A 19,436-nucleotide genomic window follows, 5' to 3' on the forward strand; every position below is an offset into this window, starting at 1 on the left:
ATTAATGTCATTGGTAGGCAGATCAAAGAAGAAAATGGGTTTCTCACTATTTGAAGTGTTCTCACCTGAATTCACTTAGTATTTTACTTATAATAATAGTATTCATAATACGTTATGCTATTTGTTGAAAGGTTTTTAGGAGTATGATTGTCATAAACCTTTAGAGGATTACTTGACACTGATGCTCAGAGAACATATGTATACACCAAATTCGTAAAGTCTCCAAGAAAGGCTCAGCAAATACAAAGAATTGCTTAGGAAAAATACATTCCCCTTAGAATTATTTTTATGTTTTATGTAAAGAGGTAAAGAATAAACAGTGGAACTTTTTAGCAGCTCTCAATTTTAGGAAAAGGTCATAAATTTACTTACAAGGAATCTAGAAGTCAAAAGAGTGAAGTTCCATCACCAGCCTGCAAATGAACAACAACAAAACCTAAGACAATATGACTTTACTCAGGCCACTTATTTGAACAAGACAGAAAAAAAAACCCAAACATGATCATATGATCTATGATTCAATGATATAAATTTAGAGCATTGGCCACAGTAAATAATAATGGTAACAGTAATAGTAATGTCACGATCCTTTTCTCCAAAGATTAAACTGGAGCATACCATAAGTCTTTTTTTTTTTTTAAGTGCTATTCTTCCACATGCTAAGTAGGTCAAGCTGTTAGTTTGTTTACATGCACGCTAAGGAAAACACCCAGAAGATTAATACAATAATTGAGAAGAAAACAGTGGAATTGGTACTCTGAACTACAGCACCAACATATATTCACAAACCCAATTAAGATCACAGGAAAAAAATGATTTTCTATGTCACTGAGGTTTTCCAACAAGTTTTCACAAGTCATTGCATCTAGATATGAATACGAGCTAATCTACGGCCTCTCAACCACCACTGATGCAGCATTTGTAGTCTGGGCTGCAGGAAGCCAATGGAGTGCTGCACTGATGTTAGCTCTGCTGTTCTGACACTCTATCCGGATGCTCCAACTTTGCTTCAGCGCGCTCAGAGCTGAGTCTGAATCCTCAAAGCACGGGTAGAAAGAGTTATGGTTAAGGCAGGGTTAGAGGTGCAGTGAACCAGCATGACATGCACTGATTTGCAATCCTAAAACTGGTGTGAAAACAGCATGGTGGCCTTGACTGGACACTCACATGGCTAAGGGCAAAATGGGACAGATATGAATTCAAGCGTTTCTCCTTCTTGCTCTCATCATCTCTCTTCTACACCATGATGGCTCAGTGTACAATCATTTTATGATAAAAGATATAAATTCGATGGAAGGATCTGTATTTTCTATAGCAGATAATCTATCGGGATGTTGTCTGTTAGGTGCTTAAATGTGTCGGTGCTTATATGTATAACGTTAACAGCCTTAGGTTGACCTACATATATTATCAGAAGATTTAACACTGGGTTTTGTTAAATTCCTTGTCTCTTTTAACCAGGGAAGTTACTATGAAGGTGATACACAGAGCGCAAGCACAGATCTTTAATCTAGGAGGAGTCTCCAACAATAAGATGAGTTTCAGCATGGATAGCAGCTTTTGTGCACACTGCATGTCAGGATACTTGACAGAGTTAAGTGATACGATTGAAAGTTAAAATAACAGAAGGGAGAGGCATTAAGGGGCAAAGAAAAGATAGAAAATTCGTGTTTTCAGATGAGATCTGTAAGGAGGAGGAGAGTCATCTGGGTAGGGAGACATAAAAACCCTCTACAGTTAACAGGAGCTGAAGAGAAATTGATTTAGAAAGAACAGAAGCATAATCACGGTGCTGAATAGCACATTCAATAATGAGTCTGATTCTTGGAAACGCTGAGCTAAAGGTGGCGCCGGTAACTCTGAGAACGACACATGCCATGATTTCCGCAGAAACAGAGCCACTCCCTACCCCCATCGACACATGCCATGATTTCTGCAGAAACAGAGCCACTCCCTACCCCCCATCGAGAAAAGTCTACACAGCACAGTCTCAGAAGCTATGCTGAGTAGTAAAACTGAGGCGAGAGGGGAATTTAGAAGTCTGAGGGATACATCAAAGTGATGGAATTTCAAGAGAACCCTGAAAGCAGTGGAAACACGCCACAAATCAGACTCAATAGTAACATTCGAACGTGCGGATAATACTGTCACCTGTCTTTAGGGGAAGGCAGCTGGATATAGCTCTGTATTTTGCAAAGATGTCAATTAAAAAGTCCCTCAGAAAGGGAGAAGATCAATAAAAGAACTTCAAGGTATAGCTCATTTGAAACTATCACAGAAATAAGGAAATGGTGCTGATTTAGTGACAGCCTACGTTCTCACAAACATCAGGTAGGAAGTGAATGTGTGTCTCTGTGGAATCACTTTTGATACCAAAATCTTTGCTTTCACAGTCAAGCATAACCACGTTCTGAAGCAGTAACCCAATGTAAGACGCAGGTGACGGGGGCAACGCTACACACACCGGGGCCGCCTCCCGCGGTCTGGCGCCCGGCGGGAGCTGGGACGGGCACGGACAGCCACGAGACTCTCAGCTGCGTGCAGACACCCCAGCAGCCCCTCCGCGGTCTGTCCTTGCGTTTCGCATTCTCGCCAAGTGTGCTACTGGTTCCTCATCACCTCCCCTCAGTGCCTCTCTCTTTCCTGGCTTCCCCCGTCCCGTGGCTTCTGTGGACGTTTCTACACCAGCCTGTCGACACAGTCGGGCTCGTGAGCCTCGTGCGAATACACCTCAGCTCTGCCCACTGAATTCTGTCCTTCTGTGAGCTACAAAGGCAGGTACTGTGTCCTGATTTGGTCCATTCCTTCTCACCCACCCGAGTCCTCTCACCACCCTCTTCTCCACCACACACCCATATACATACACCTCTTCTCCCCTGACCAGTTTGCTAAGCCATATAGCTATATATACACGTACATATATGTTCCTTGAGTCTAAAATATTCCAGAATTGCACTTTAAATTTTTATTATTCTAGAATGAGGCACTTGGAAATTACTCTAAGTTTATACTTTGTTCCAGAATTATATTGTCTAACCTTTCGGCATGCAAGAATTGATTCAGTGGGAACGCTTGGGAAATACAGAAAAGAGCACAATCTATCTGGGGTCTGCTATTTGTCTCAACTGCTTAGATTGTTTCCATTTTTTTTTTTTAATTAACAGAACAGTGTCTGGCATCTGCGAATACAGCTCTGACAAACAGGAAGACTTGACTAAGAGAAGCTGGCATGTGGGTCAAATACTGAATTCATCAGGGGTGCCTCTGTTTCACTTCGATGGCAGGACGCCCTTACCAGCTTGACTCCCCACGTTAGGTGCCTATAACTTCTTTGTCTTAATCTTCAATTTTCAGTCATCTTTCTCAGATTCCAGTCTCCTCTGCTCCCCTTCCCTGCTCTTGGCCTCCATGGCCCATCATGCACCATCTGCACTGTACCCATGTGGTGAATTTCCTGTCCACTTATTCATTCACCTTGCTGTGCACTTCTGAATTAGACATGGGGGCGGGTTGATAAAAACGCACATTCACACTCTCCTTTCATAATATATAATGAGGTGACAATCAAACTGTTAATCCCAGGATGTTTTCTCATGAAAAGCTTTTAAAAAATCATAGCAGACTATAATTGAATTCCAGATGAACTATATAGAGCTGTAGAAGTTGAGAGAAAGTAGCGGTCATTGTGCTTTACAGCAATTCATTCATTCGTTCATTCAACGCACACTATATCAGGCACTAATATATCAGGTACTAATGTTGGGAATGCTAACGTTATTAAAAGAAGAAAGACTAGACCACATATAGTTTTCAGTTGGAGGGAGACACGTATAATGTTAGATATCAATGAATGCTGAAGAAAAAATAATGCAGTTGAAGGAAATAAAAATGATGCAGGTGAGGGAGAACTTTCAATTTTAGATGAAATGGCTACAGAGGTTCTCACGGAGAAGACAAGATTTGAATAAGGACCTGTGCAAAGCGAGAGACTGAGCCACGTGGATATCGGGGGTAAAAGTACACAAAGACCTTGAGCTGGGCACGTCTGCAGCGTTAAAGTAGGAAACCTAGACGCTGAGCAAAGGGGGACTAGCAGAAGATGAGGCTGGAGAGCTCCGGGCCCAAGATCACGAAGGGGCTTGTGGGCCACAGGAAGGAGGAGGGCTTTTGCTCAAAACCAGATGTCTCTGGAGGGCTTTAAGCAGAAAAGTGACATGATCTGACCCCCATTTTGACAGGATTGCTCTGGGTGGTGTGTTAAGAGTAACCTGACGGAGGGGAAGGAAGGACAGAATCTAGAAGACCAGTCAGGGGCTGCGTTGTCAGTCCGGGAACGAGCCGACGGCAGCCTGGAATAGGGTGGTAGCCGTGGGATGATGAGATGCTTTCAGATTTGGCGGGTATTTTGAAGGGAAAACCTAAATATTTGACTGACCAATTGGATACAGGATAAGAGAAAAAGAGGTACTGAGGCAGAAGCCAAAATTTCTGGCCTAAAAGCAAGTAGAAAACCAGACAGGTGGAAGTATCTTTAACGAGGCAGGGGGGAGGGTTTTCAACTTCTTCTTTGCCAAGTCAAGTGTGTTAACTAGATATCCAAGTGGAGGTGCCAACCAGGCAGCTGGGTATCCTAGTGTGGATTATGAAGAGACTCAGGACTGAAACATCTGGGAATCGTCAGCGTGCAGAACCCGTGATACTGGACAAAATCAACGAGAGAGGGAGTGTAGACTGAAAAGAACAGAGATCCAGAGATGGAGCAGAGTGACATTTCAGCATCTGAGGGTGAGAAAAATAAGGAGGAAGACGCGAAACGGTCTAAGAAAGATCTCCTGGAGAAGGAGGAGGGACGGCACGCCCCAAGGGTCCTGGAAGCAAAGCGAAGGGAGCGTCTTCAAGAGCAATGGTACGGCCTCATTTTGCCTTTTCAACCTCTTTTCCTGCATCACCTGTCCTAGTCTCTTTTCCATTTCTCTGTGCCCTGCAAAATGCCGAAGTGGTTCACCACCCTCTGCTTTTCTTCCTGTGCTTCCTGAAGAGGATTCGTGGACGGTGGTGAGACCACACCCGGGTGTCAGGCCACCAGTTCTGACACAGGCTTCAGCTATCCCTAGGGCGTTACTTAACTCCTCTCTGCTTTAATTTCCTCATCTTCAAAACAGGTACAATAACAGTAACTATTTGGGCCGCGAAGGACAACTAAATGACAATATATGTGTATGTAACTTCAAACGCTGCCTACACATAGCAAACGTTACCTAATTACACACAACTCATAGTGTTTCTTCTCTCCACCTTGCTTCACTGAAACCCAACCAGAGTCACCTCCTGCATTTAGTCAATTCCGTTCTTTTATTTCTCTAAAATCATTAGAAAGGCATGACCCAGGATCTGAGCTGCATGTTATTTTACGCAGACTAATCTTTCTTTCTACCCGCCCATCTCTACTTGTGAAATTCCTGTGGAGAGACACACCTCTCCAACGCCTCAGCGTTCCCATAATGCCTTTGCACTTTCTCACTTCATATATTTGGCATAAAGCACCAACGAGGGAAGATTCTTTCCCAAGAAGGACGCCATCAATCCACAGACGTCCAGACCAAGGATGAGGGTTCTGCTGCCGGCTTCATCTGGGTTCAGGAATCACCGCACCTTCCGACGCAGAGGGCCCATCGGTCACCTTGACAGAGCTGGGCCCCGGCCCTGGGGGAGGCTGGCCATTAGCAAGGAGATAGCAACAACTGGGCAGCATGTACAGACGCCTGCTCTGAGCAACTGTGGCCTGGAAGTGGGGCGAGTGGTCTAGTCTCGGGAGTGAGCCCAGCAGGGGAGGCCAAGGTTTGGGCTGGGCCAGAAAGCGGTCCCAAGACCCGTGATTACACGCCTCACAAAAAACTGGGTTTGGGTTTGCGTCATCCTAATGGACAGTGTCTGCTGTCCTCACAAGTCAGCATTGCTAGAAGCGGTAGTTACTTATTCTAGACAAATGACATGGGAAAGAAGTGGGCCACAAGGCATTTATAATCTGCGTCTCCTTTACCTACTGTACCGTAATACACACTGTAACAGGCAGTTACAAACACAGCAAAGCATCTGACCAACCCTGTCCTTTCAATGCTTATACATTTGCCTTACTATCCTGAGAGCTGAGGTCATAAGAACATATTCTAATTGCTTTACCAGCTCATATTGAGAGAAATAATACTTAAGAAAAAAATTCATAGAGTGTGATATTGCAGGGGTGGGCTTCACTGGTATACCCAACCGGAAGGAACAGTATTAAGAGCTATTTTTGACTTGGGGCAGAGATCACTCGATCTTAGTGCACGGTTTTTTCTTTATTAACTTCTCTGCAAATGAGTTTTATACATACAACCTGAGGGGTTTTGTGAAGTTTATCAAGGTAATATTTATAAACTGCCCTAAAATCCCTAGCTGAAAGAGAAAATGTCATGCAATATTACTTGTCGAAAAATGAGACCTTTTGTAAGCCTTAATTATAAATTTAAATTCCCTTATATCAAGGAACATGAGTCAGTCAATTATAATGAGGCATGACTATGTGCACACAGTAAGTTCTTCAGGGCCAGGAGGTGAGCCACTCATTTCTTTTTCTTCTTCCACAGCATATACTCTGAAAATTGTTGTTGTTGATGATGGTAACACTACTACTGGTTAGTAATAATAATAGTAGTAATAATAATAATACTCTAATTGTCTAGATCATGGCATACACCATTCATCTTTCTGGGAATTATTAAACAAGAGGGTGTCATTCATGGTTTACTGATTGGGTTCAAGGCACACGTCAGCATCAAAAATAAAGTTAGCATTAAACTTGACTCCATTTAAAGATGCCAGGATCCAAGGTGGAACACAGAGAGTGAGATTAGGAGTTGGAAAGTCACAGAGTACTTGGGCAGAGGTCAGAAACCAGCACAGACCCAGGGCAGCCATTTAATTTGTCTGTCTGTCTGTCTATTATTTTTTAACAACTTGGGGCGCCAGACGCCTATCTTGATGATCCTTCCCCTTTGTAGAGAATCCACAGGAGGTTTAAGTTTCCCGCCCTTGCTAATAAAGTCTGTTCTTCTTATTGAATAGAATGATCTTATTTGTTTAAAATCTGGTAGTATCCAGTTGAAAAGAGTTCTGGTGGGACTGTGGTATTTTGGAGCAATGTTCTACAATCATCAGGGACACAAATCATCTTCTATAGATTCATGTTTGAACATCCAGCACCTCGTACATTTCATGACACTTGCAATAAACACATGTGGACACGTGATGACATCCTTTGCCACCTCTGTCTTGTCGGTAGGATTAGGCCATGCAGAGAGGGATGGTTTTCCTCTAAGTCCTTCTTAACGTCTCCATGTTTTCTATCTTTTGGCATGACCAATACTTCAAGCCACTATGTTTAGTTCTGATATTCATTAATGTATTCATTTACATTTTTCCAGTTTAATTGAGATACAGTTGACATAAAACACTGAGTAAGTTTAACATGTGCAGCGTGTTGATTTGATACACATATACGTACTGCAAAACGATTGTCACAGTAAAGTTAGTTAACACATGTATCCATCACCTCACATAACTAACAGTTTTGGTGTGTGCACTCGTGTGTGGTGAAAACACTGAACATCTGCTGTCTTAGCAACTTTCGAGAATATAAGGCTATACTACTAACTATAATCACCATGCTGTATATTAGACCCTCTAGAACTTATTCATCTTATAACTAGAAGTTTCTGCCCTTTGACCAACATCTCCCCAATTTCTCCCACACTCTGGCAACCACCATCCTACTCTCTGTTTCTATGAGTTCGATGTTTTAGATTCCACATATAAGTGATATCGAATAGTACTTGTCTTTCTCTGACTTACTTCACTTCACATAATGCCTTTAAGGTCCATCCATATTGTCACAAATGGCAGGATTTCCTTCTTGTTTATGGCTGAGTAATATTGCATTATGTGTGTGTGCGTATATATATAATGTATTATATACACACATATATATATATATGTATGTATATACATATATATGCACATGTATTTATACACACACATATATACATACGTATATGTACACACACACACACACACACATATATCACATTTTCTTTTCATTCATCGATGGACACTCAGATTGTTTCCATGTTGTCTTGGCTATTGTGAATAATGCTGCAATGAACATGGGAGTGCAGATATCTTTTCGAGATAGTGATTTCATTTCCTTTGGTTATATACCCAGAAGTGGGATTGCTGGATCACACGGTAGTTCTACTTTTAATTTCTGAGGAAACTCCATACTGTTTTCCGTAGTGGCTGGACCACTGTGCGCTCCCACCAAGAGGGCAAAGGTTATTTTTCCTTTACATCCTCACCAGCACGTGCTATGTCTTATCTCTTTTATAATGGCCATTCTATCAGGCGTGCGGTGCTATCTCAGTTGGGTTTTGGTTTGCATTTCCCTGAGGATGAGTGACGCTGAGTACCTTTTTCTGTCCTGTTGGCCACCTGTACGTCTTCTTTGGAAAAATGTCTATTCAGGTCCTCTGCCCATTTTTCAAGTGGATTGTTTTTGTTTTGTTTCACTTGACTTGGTATTGAGTTGTATGAGTTATTTATATATTTTGGATATTAACCCTTATCTGATATATACTTTGCAAAAATTTTCTCCTATTCCACAGGCTGCCTCTTCACTCTGTTGATCATTTCTATTGCTGTGCAGAAATTTCCAACATTGTGTTGTAGAGTGGGCATACCTAGACACTTTTAAGAGCGCAAAGGGGTATTAGTGTCACCTGTACCAGGGCAACAGACATCCTGTCCTGGGCTCAACAATTATGTATGGTTACCGTAATTACCTGACCTTAGATGGCAGGGGAGAGTGTGCCTTTTGCTACTGTCTCCCATGCTTAATCAAAGTGGACTTTACTTATGGTAAAATCCAAGTACAGACCAAGGTATCTTTATTTCTCACCTTGTCTACTCCAGTAGTGTATATTCTGCTTCACCTGCAGACCATTCTTCAGAGATTATTTTAATCACAGGTCACAGCAACATGCCTTTGCTCTCCGTAATCCCCCTTGGTTTGCACAGCTCACACCTTTGACTTTGTTTATGGTCAAATATCACCTCTTCAGAGAGCCCACGTCAAATCATTCTATCTGGAAGTTAAATCTCTCACTTCCTCTCCTGCTTGGCTTTTCTACATCGCGCTTTTTCACTTCTGAGGTAACTGTGTGTATTCGTTTATCTTCTGTCTTCTAAACAGGCCACAGACTCCATCAAGGGAGGGACTTCTTCTTCTATGTTATGACTCATTTAAGTAAGTTCTGGCGCACAGCAGGCGTCCACTTCCTAGTTATTGGGTGAATATATAAATAAATGAATATGTACAAGGGTACAGATATTAGGTCAAATCTCAGATGGAAAAATTCAGAAGCAAAATCGAGCGTTAAAATCTCTCCACATTCAATCCTTTACCCTCTCCATGGGGACAAGGTGAGAAAAAGGTCAAACGAGGAGCTAAGGCGTTAAGCCAGCATGTGCTAACAGGACTGAAGGCAAGAAAGGAGAGAGTGCACTGTTTATCTTATTTTAATGTAAAGCTGTAAAGAATCTGAGATTGTCCTCACTGAATGCGTTGTTCCTTGTAAAGACTAGAAATTCCTGCTTTTCAACCCTGATTAGAAGATGGGCGTCCTGCCATGCCCCAGAGATCGCCGGATTAGTTCTACGTTGGCTAACGGAAGGCAAGGCGGTCCATAAACAAGGGCCTGCTTTGGAAGACTCCCTGCCTCTGGCTCCCAGTAGATGGGTGCTGGGAAATGCTGGCAGTAGTACCCCAGCTGATCTCAACTGCCCCGAAGTTGCCCAGTGAGGAAGGCTGATCTCTAAGCAGTGAGGGCCCAACCACTTAGTGCTTTACAGACCACAGACAATTGTGCTCAGAAGCAGAGGGGCAGACGGTACTGAACTTCCGCGCTCTGATGGAAAATGTTCCCTGCAGCTCAATGCACACAGTAGCCAATCGACCCCCAGTTCTGCCCTAGGGGTCACTTCTGATTTCTTCCAAGGGAGAGCAAGTTGCTTAATCCAACATCAGAATGGAGTTGCACAAAACCCAGCATCACTCTCTAAGTGAGAAGTGTACTTAGCTCACGACTAGCCTTTTGGTGGGAACCACAGAGCATTACACCATTCAAAAATTATTTTTAATCGGGATGCCTTCCTGTCAAACAGTAAAGTTATTAATAATGCTGTAAATCTTCCAAATAAGTTTTGACAAGTTTGTTTTTTTGAAGAAAAGCTGAAAAACCAGAAATGTGGTTGGTAATGTTTGAACAGAGCTTTCAAAAGACCTTTACAGACAGTTTTTACTATGAATTCATTAGTTTCCCTTTTCAAATTTCAAAAAGTACATCACAATTTGCTAATTAATGTGTGATTTTTATAGTTTGCCTGTATTTTTTATCTGTACTATTCTATATGTTCACGAACACCGCTTGGTGCGGTGGTGGTAGAATAAATTTGAATACAACAGTTCAGAAAAAGCGAATCACTTTCCCTTTAACCTTGGGAAAGGTTAAAAATGTGCCCTTCACAAATGCGTAGACAATAAGGGCCTGTTTTCATCCAAACCTGATGACCTATTCCTCATATTTGAAAATATTAGGATCTAAATGTAGTCATGACATATTCCACGTGTCTTACGCTTTCTGTTATAAGCTGCCTATGTATATATTATCATACTTGGTCTTCACAGCAGTCTTGGAGTTCTTTTCCTCAGTTTGCAAAGGAGGCTACAGAGACTCAGGGAGTTTACGTAATTTGGCTACAGACACAAAACGAGTAGCAGAGTCGGAACTGGGCTGCAAATCATGTGTCCTAACCTTCTCACTGCTTATGTGTCACCTCCTTACCGTTGTCCATTGCGGCTCTGTGCCTTTTTTCCCAGCACTCCTGCATGTGCGAGCTTCCTACGGTGGAGCGATGCTGTGTCATGTGGACCACAGCTTTGATCTTATAACTCATTTAAAAATGGCCTCAAATCCCAATATCAGAACACAGACAAATTAACCTGTCCAAAGATACACAACATTGAGTCTTTTAAAAACTGTGAACTATTAAGAATATTTTCTAAATACGTTAAGTGCCTATCCCTAAAATTAATGAAATCAGATATCTTATTAAGACATGAGGGATAAGATTACTCTCGGCACAGTTCAACACAAGTGCACTTTAATTGCAGCAAAGACTCAGATGGCTTAAGCAAGTGGATTCTGACTTTGTGTATGGTGCTGGGAATGTAAAACGTACACCAGATCTGAAGACTTTGTACAAAAGAAGAATGTGAAATATCTCATTAATCACTTTTATACTGATTACATATTGAAATGATATTTTAGATATATTAAGTAATATGTATTGCGAAAATTAATTTCACTTGTTCCTTCTTGTTTTTCAAAAAGTGGCTACTAGAGATAACTGAAATCTACACACGGGACTCCGAGTATATTTCTACAGGACAATGTTGGTCCAGAGCATGGTGGAGATACCTAAGACATGACTGCTGTCCTCACTAGAGGAGGAGACAAGGCTTATGTATGTGAAACAGAGGTGGAAGGACATCTCTGTTTAAGTAACAAGTGATTGGAAAAGGAACATAGCATCTCTGAGAAAGTTCAAAGAAGGGGAGAATCAGTGTGGTCTACAATACATGGGGAAGGTCTGATGTTAAGGGTTGCAAGAGACTCTTTGGATGAGCTTGATGAGGAAAACGGACAGGACAATGTCACTGTCAATGTCCAGCGAAGGAAAGGAAGAGAGAATAAAAGGCGGCAGAAGCACAGTGGAAACCCTGACCCTTCATGAGCAGAGAAGGAATAATCACTACTAAGAAAGGAGTCCGATTTTTTCCTAAACTCTCTATTAATCCAATGTTGGCAAGTCAAATACATAACATCTTAGGAAGCCATCTGATACATGATTTTTTTGTTCCTTAAAAGAAATAACGTTTGGCAGTCACAACTGGAGTTTTCTCTGTCTTTTTCTCTTCTCTAAATTCAATTTGCCCAATTTTTTCTCAAAGTATAGGCGAGTTACAATATTGTTTCAGTTCAGGTTTATAACAAGTGATTCAAAAGTTTTATATATCATACTCTTTTTAAAGTGATTATTAAAGAACTGCTATATTTCCCCCCAAAATAAAAAATAAATAAATTCCATTTGCCCCTTTATTTCTACAAAATCACCCATTCTGAAACAGCTTTGCAAATGATTACAAGCTTTCAATGTTACAGGGCTCATTGCTCTATGCATTTGTCAAAATTTCTGCAAGTAGAGAGATAACGTAAGGACATAAAAATTAACACATGTAAATTAATCACGGATTCTAGTTTTGGCTATGAAATCAATACTAAAAATAAGTCACATTTTAAGCTTCCGTTAAAAAAGACATACCCAGAAGGGGTATAACTGATAATCTGGCTTGTTTCAATAAGAACACGTGCTGAAACCATGTCAAAGAACACCAGAAACACAATCCGTGAGAAATGTTTTGTTTTTAAATCTGAAATCAAAATGGTAGCGTTAAAGCTATGTTTTATTCTAGTCTGAGAGAGTTGTCTCATTTATACGAAACACCGAAATAATGAAGTTGTTTCTGGGTTATTGGTCCCTTAATCTCGTACCTTAATTCAGGTAATGCATCACTACTACTATCTTCCATTTAATTATTTTTATTTATGTACCATTAAGCTCCATTTTCATGACGTTTGGAGGACAAAAAAAGGCCAAACCCAGGGTATTTGGGCAGAGCCATCACTTCATTTACAATCCTCAGAAGACCCTTTTCTTGGTAGAGAATACAAATGACGGTCCTTGACATTTTTTAAAAACATTTTTTACTTCTTTAATTAGGAGTTTCAGGCAGGACCTTCTGCCTGAAGCCTTAACGTTTTTAGATACGTCTGCCTCACTTCTCGGCCGGTTCTCCCTAAGTTTGTGCTGAATACATTCTTGCTTTGCAAGAAACCTGCTCTCAGGCCCTTTCATATTCTGCTATAATCTCTTGGTAATTACAAAGTCTCTCTCTGCGACCCTGGGCAAATCCAGGAGGGAATTCCGAAGCTAGGCCTCACATGTAAACTTGTATTTGGACATCTCAGCTCAATTTGTACCCCCCGGGGCCTACAACTTAGAAAACAGTCCTGTCAGAAATGCAGAAAACCAGAGGAGCACAAAGGTTACAATGACAATGACTTTGTGTCAGTGCAAAACACTGGTTAAATAATGCAGGACACAGCAACTTTCAATGAAATATTTCATTTAATAGTGGGTAAATCCTAACCATAGAAGGTGCAGTTACTAGGACAGCAAATTCCAAACTACTTGACACTCCACATACGACAATTTCTCACCCTTACATGTTTCCAACCATGGGGAATTCGTACACCTCTTCCCCCTCTTTGCTTTACTATAATTACTTGTACACTTTTCCTCTTATTCTTTCTTTTCCCTTTCAGTCACTGATATAAAAGCCATATTAGAAATTCTTTAATGACACAAACGCAAGAACATCAACATAATATTTGTGTAATTATCTTATGTTTGGCTATTTGCAAATTATCTTATCACTAAGCATCAGTAATTGGCCATAATTGTTATGTTAGAGTTTTATAACGTGCTGTTTTCTTTTTCCTTTTTTTTGGTCATACATTACAACAAAATATACAGTTTGCAGAAATCCATTACATTACGATTCGGGGAATTTTTAAGTCCCATTCACCAAAATAATGTAAAATGCGTCTGGTTTTGTTCTAAAGGCAAATACATAATACATTTCCTGCAGTCATCTGGACGTCTATTATTGAGATCGGAACTGGTAGGTAGTAAAAAACGCATGGTTCTTTTTGCTCTTTTATACTAAGGTAAGTTTAAATTGGTTTAGTAATGTAATAGAGGAATTGTCCAAACCAAGAAAGTAGAAAGCTAAGAAATGCTACTTCACGTTTTTTGCATTTTTAAAATTTTCCACTAGACTGTGAATTTTTTTTTTTTTTTTAATTTTTTTATTATTTTTTTGCGGTATGCGGGCCTCTCACTGCCGTGGCCTCTCCCTTTGCGGAGCACAGGCTCCGGACGCGCAGGCTCAGCGGCCATGGCTCACAGGCTCCGGACGCGCAGGGCCAGCGGCCATGGCTCACGGGCCCAGCCGCTCCGCGGCACGTGGGATCTTCCCGGACCGGGGCACGAACCCGCATCCCCTGCCTCGGCAGGCGGACTCTCAACCACTGCGCCACCAGGGAAGCCCTAGACTGTGAATTTTTGAGGAGCTGATTAATGTTCTTTTCTGCCCCATCGTGCTCAACGTCTATGCACTGAACATCACCTATGATAGCTACCCGCTTCACAATTTCTCGTAACACTAGTAATTTCATGTCACTTCTAGATCAATTGAAAATACATACAGAGAAATAACAAAATCGTACTTATTAAAGATAGCACATAGGTAGTCAGAAATAAGTATTCTTGAGGGGCTTCTAGAGTGTTTTGCTTCTGTTTCACTGTAGGATAAAGTAAACACAGGGATTTTCAAACAGATCAAGAAGCACTGAGACATGACGCAACTTCTTCCTGTGATCCCGAGAATTTTTGACAGGTAAGTGGCATGTCAATAATCCTAATAATATTGAACTACACGGATGCATACAGGGTTAGGGAACTGGACCTCATGTGATCCAGAATTCCAGGGTACCAGAGCAGATTTTTTTTTAAGCAACCACAAAACAGACTGCAGGATGGATGCTATAAGTCTTAGGCTGACGAGCCTCTGGCATGTATCCAGATTGTAGATTCTGAGACTAAAGGAGACCTAAAGTGTAGCCTCTATATGAAGGGGGAGACAGGAAAAGCCAAGTGACATCCCTTTAGTCAGTTACGTCCACTTTCACCAGATGTGAAGAAAACGATAACAACTTGAGGATTAAATCTCAAGCAAGCACAGCGCTGGAGAAAGTGTTAAAAGCCACGATTAGGCTGGGAGAAACAGAATGTGAATTGCAAAGAAAAATCTTTCACTCTAAGTATTTATATACTCAACCCAACGGGCTTTTCAATAAACCATTCAAGAGGGGGAAAATGTACAAACATCTATTTCCACTGGCAAAAGCTTGTTAAATCTCCTAAAGCCAGTTTTTGCTTTACCCCCTGCTTCCAAAGTACTCAGCTCAGTCTTAGAAACTGGTTGGGGTAGGGGAAAAAAATCAGTTCCTTAGGTCCTTGTGAACATTTCACTTTTATTTTTAGAAAAAAGAGATTATTTTCCAAACACTGCAGGTGTGAGGAACCTAATATTGAAAGTCTCCCGTGAACTGTTCTACACCTTACCCCATCACAGTGCCCTTGGAATAAAACAAATTGGATGAAAAACATAATCTTGTAGCTTCAGATACTCAAAAGCTTATTACAGCTGAAAATGAGTAAAATATTACAGCCACCAGGCCTATTACCATAGAGAACAGATCTACCTTAGGCTCAGATGTAAAAGTAACCTCATTACAGCCTCCAGAAGCAAGGCGACCTGTGCTCTGCTCTTCTACACGGGCTCCCATTTAACCCACACTTTAAAACAGTCTCAGTTTTCAGTTTAAATGACTCGTTAGAAGAGAACAATCCAAGTGTTTACTTGCGAGAAAAGAAAATCTTAAATACAGAAGAGAACTGAATTTTATTCACTATTTCCATTCACAGGTAAAGAACACAATCTCTCCCCAAATGCTACTGAATTTTAGTTTCGACATTCAACACCACTCATATACACTTAACACTCCCAGACAGGCACTGAGATATGCTCTTAGTTTACCAGAAGTACAAAACACATCTCTAGTGCAAGATTTTATGGGGGACTCATGTACAAACAACATTTGTTTTTTTCAGATTGACTAAAAGGTAAAAAGTGATTGGATCGGGGTATTTGGGACAGGCTAGGCTCCCGGCTGAAATACAACTTTAGGATCCTTTTTCTAACTTCTACAGAGAAGTCACCTCTGACTCCACAAGGAGAATTCTCAGGTTTCAAAAAGAAATGTCTTCCTGTGATACATTTGCTACACACACACACACACACACGCTTTGTCAAATAAGTATATGAATGATAATAAAGAGAGATCAAATCATTTGCTCCTGAGGTTTGCCCAGCACTGTGGCGGGTACTATGAGAAAAATAAAAGGAGTCAAGAACCACCCTCAAGATCAGACCTTATGAAGAAGGCCAAAGTGAGTGGATTCCTAACTCTGCTCTTGCTTTCTCGTACTTATGAGGATCTTCCTTCCTTTCCTCTTTCTTGAGTTCTTACGGGATTGAAATTTGTTACCAAGCCTACTCTAAACATATTCCAATAACGAAGTAACATTGATTTTTTCAGTCTCCTATATAAAGCTTATTTTCCAATAATTCAGTTTCTTAGAACATTTGCTTTCTGGGCTCTTTCCAGGTTTTCAAATTGTTTCTGCATGGAAACATAAGCTCAGCTCTTGGACCGACATGAACAAGAGTGCAAATAATTTTCTAATTGTGGCAAGTTATATCCTGCGTGTTACTAAAGATAAAGAATGTTGAAATTGGGAGTAAATTCTAAATATTTCATGCTGAGATGAGGAAACTGATGCTGAAAGGGACTAAGTGATGTTCCTAAAGGAACTGACAGAACCGAGAATACAATGAGCTTTAGAATTCCAGGTCCCGTTTCTTCTGCGATATGACACCCCATTCATGGTAACATTTCAAATAAAGGCAGCATATAATTTTTTTCTATCATTGGGTAATTTGTTTATGAAATTGCATTTCCATTAAGCAAATATTCTTTCCATGTGCTGGGGTAGAGGGGGTGTGCCCTCTGTTAACGTTTTTCCTGATGCAGTCAGTCAAAGCCATTTCTCTGAAATATTTGAAAGTGATCAAAAGAAAGTAGGGCTTTACCATTAGCATTCCATGTAAACCAAAAGGAATATAGAACTGTAATCACCATGCATAACTTCTTACAGATTTTAGTAAACTAACAACATCTACAAACTTGCTTAGCACCCAAACTCCCCCACATCAATGACGAAGTCATTACGGGTCCTGGAGCTGCACCTTGTGTATTCCAGTTTCATGTGGTAATGGAAATCTTGGATCCCTTTGACTATTTCACCATTCCCTAATAAACGAAGTCATCTGTAAAACATTATGCATTTGCCTATTTCTTTTTAAAAATTTGCTTGGTATCTACTCATGTCAAGTGCCTGATTTACTCCCAGGAATTGAGAAATGGGAGAGTGACTGGGAAAGTGAGGGAAGCTATCCCCACTGATATGGATTTCAGGGGACCTGCTTGGGCTTGGAAGAGCCAAGACAGTGCCCAAGGTCAGAGCCAGAGACTTGTGTCCACATCTCAGCAAAGACTTCAAGTGGAATTGGGACACGGAGCCAGGAGTCAAGGGGTTGGAAATCAATGGAAGAGTGGCTTGTAACAGCAAAGAGAAGGATATGTGAGCAAATCCACAGACAAATAAACCTGTGGTGAGTCCTTTCCGTGCTCCTGGGGCAGGCTGGTGGGGAACTGGATCCCTTTAAAGGCTCTGAGCGGGCCACTAGGGAAACAAACATGAACAAGACACTGCCTACTGTTTCGTGGTCGAGGGAGGGTCCTGCGGGGAGACAGTCCATAGCAGATCGCTGGGATCCCTGAGGAAGTGCCTGTAGATGCAGTACAATAACACGGACGCACAGAGGAAAGTGAACCATTGTGTCCGGGGGTCTGTGTGAGTCGCCTACTGACGCTGTAACACATTACCGCGTATTTAGAGACCTACAACAACACCGCATTTTTTTTTATCTTACAGTTCTGAAGTTTAGATCAGAAATGTGTCGTCTTGTGGTAAAGTAAGCGTGTGAACAGGGCTGCGTTGCTTCTGGAGACTCTCAGAGACGGTCTGTGCCCGTGCCTTGGCTTGTTTCCACCATCGGCTATGCCAGCAACAGCTGCTTGAGGCTTTCTGATATCGTATCACTCGAAGAAACTCCCACCTCCCTCTTTCACTTATAAGGACCCTTGCGATTGCAGTGGGCCCAAGCAGATCATCTAGAATAATCTCCCCGAGTAAAGGTCCTTAATCCAGTCACATCCAATTAAATTCAGTTAAATTATGTGTAGTCCCTTGGTCCCTTTGTAAAGTAACATATTCACAGGTTCAAGGGACTGGATGTGGACATCTTTGGGGCTGGGGGCATTGTACTGTCTACCACAGTGTCAAAGGAGTATAAGGTGACCTGGGAAGATTTCACATGAGCTGATAATGGTGGAGTCTTGCAGGATGAGTAGATTTCCAAAGAGACAGTGAATATGGGGTGGGGGACGGAGGGAGGGAGGGAGGATGCAGTCCAGGCAGAGAGAGTCCTAGAAAAATCAAAGTCAGAAGTCTTTCATCGTTGCTCCTTGTTAACTATACAATCTGCTACAGAAGCAAACGGCTCTGACACTTCTAGGCGCTGTGCTCACTACCAGCATCTGTTACTCTCCCGGAGATTTTCACAGATTAATATCGTATTTCCATAACTAGCTAAATACTAGGGTTAAGCGAGCTGATCTATTCAAAAGGTTCATTCTTTTCCCTCTCCTCTCTTTAAAAACGAATACAATATTTTCTCTTATTTAGAGTCCAAACATCTTTTCATCATTCAAACAGACCGAATACTATAATTACAAATAGCACTGAAATACAATCCGCCTTCCCCTTAAATCAACAAAGATCTCCATCATCTGGTCCTGTTGATTTGCATACACTATTTACATACTACTTAGACTATATCTATTTATATATATTTTTTATTTACAAAGTAATCACCTCCCTCAATGGTTTACTTTGAGTCTTAAACTTTCCATAGGGCCAAATGGATTGGATGCAATCTATTTTTATTTGCTTTTCACCCAAAGAGGCTGGGTGAAGAGTACAGGAAAATGAATCAAAAGCAGAATTAACAGGAAGAGCAGGGAGCCAGACTTGGTAAAGCCACGATCACCCTTAAAGATGATCAACAACAAACTGTCAACACAATACTGCCTCTGGTTACCCAGCCGAAGTCTGGGGACATTGCAGCCAACCCCGCGCACCAGGCAGCGCACACGTCTGCCAAAGATCAGCCTAAGACAGAAACATCGCGGAGTCTGGGAAGTATAATCAGAGTTGCCACTACTGCATAACTCAAAACCAGTAACCACGCTCCAGTCCAAAACTCACTGGAGATGTCTAGACGGTTCCAGCCTAGGGCTGGCTTACTTCTTCCAAGAACATTCAGCAGGATGTCTGAATCTGAGAGTTCCACAGAGTTTTCTTATAATTTACGGGTCTCAGATCAATCTAGATAATTGCAATGTTCC

The 19,436-nt window shown here is 41.4% G+C and overlaps 1 long non-coding RNA gene across 1 annotated transcript in view; it reads right to left on the reverse strand.

The window, feature by feature from the left end:
* Window positions 1-390: 390 nt before the first annotated feature.
* LOC309977642 overlaps window positions 391-19,436 on the reverse strand; it is a 918,540-nt gene continuing 899,494 nt past the window's right edge. Inside the window, exon 4 of the long non-coding RNA XR_014327083.1 lies at window positions 391-413. This is a non-coding gene — a long non-coding RNA (uncharacterized lncRNA). The remainder of the gene's footprint in view (window positions 414-19,436) is intronic.

The sequence above is a fragment of the Leucopleurus acutus genome (genome assembly GCF_964270905.1).
Source record: "Leucopleurus acutus genome assembly, chromosome: 21".
Lineage (NCBI taxonomy): Eukaryota > Metazoa > Chordata > Mammalia > Artiodactyla > Delphinidae > Leucopleurus > Leucopleurus acutus.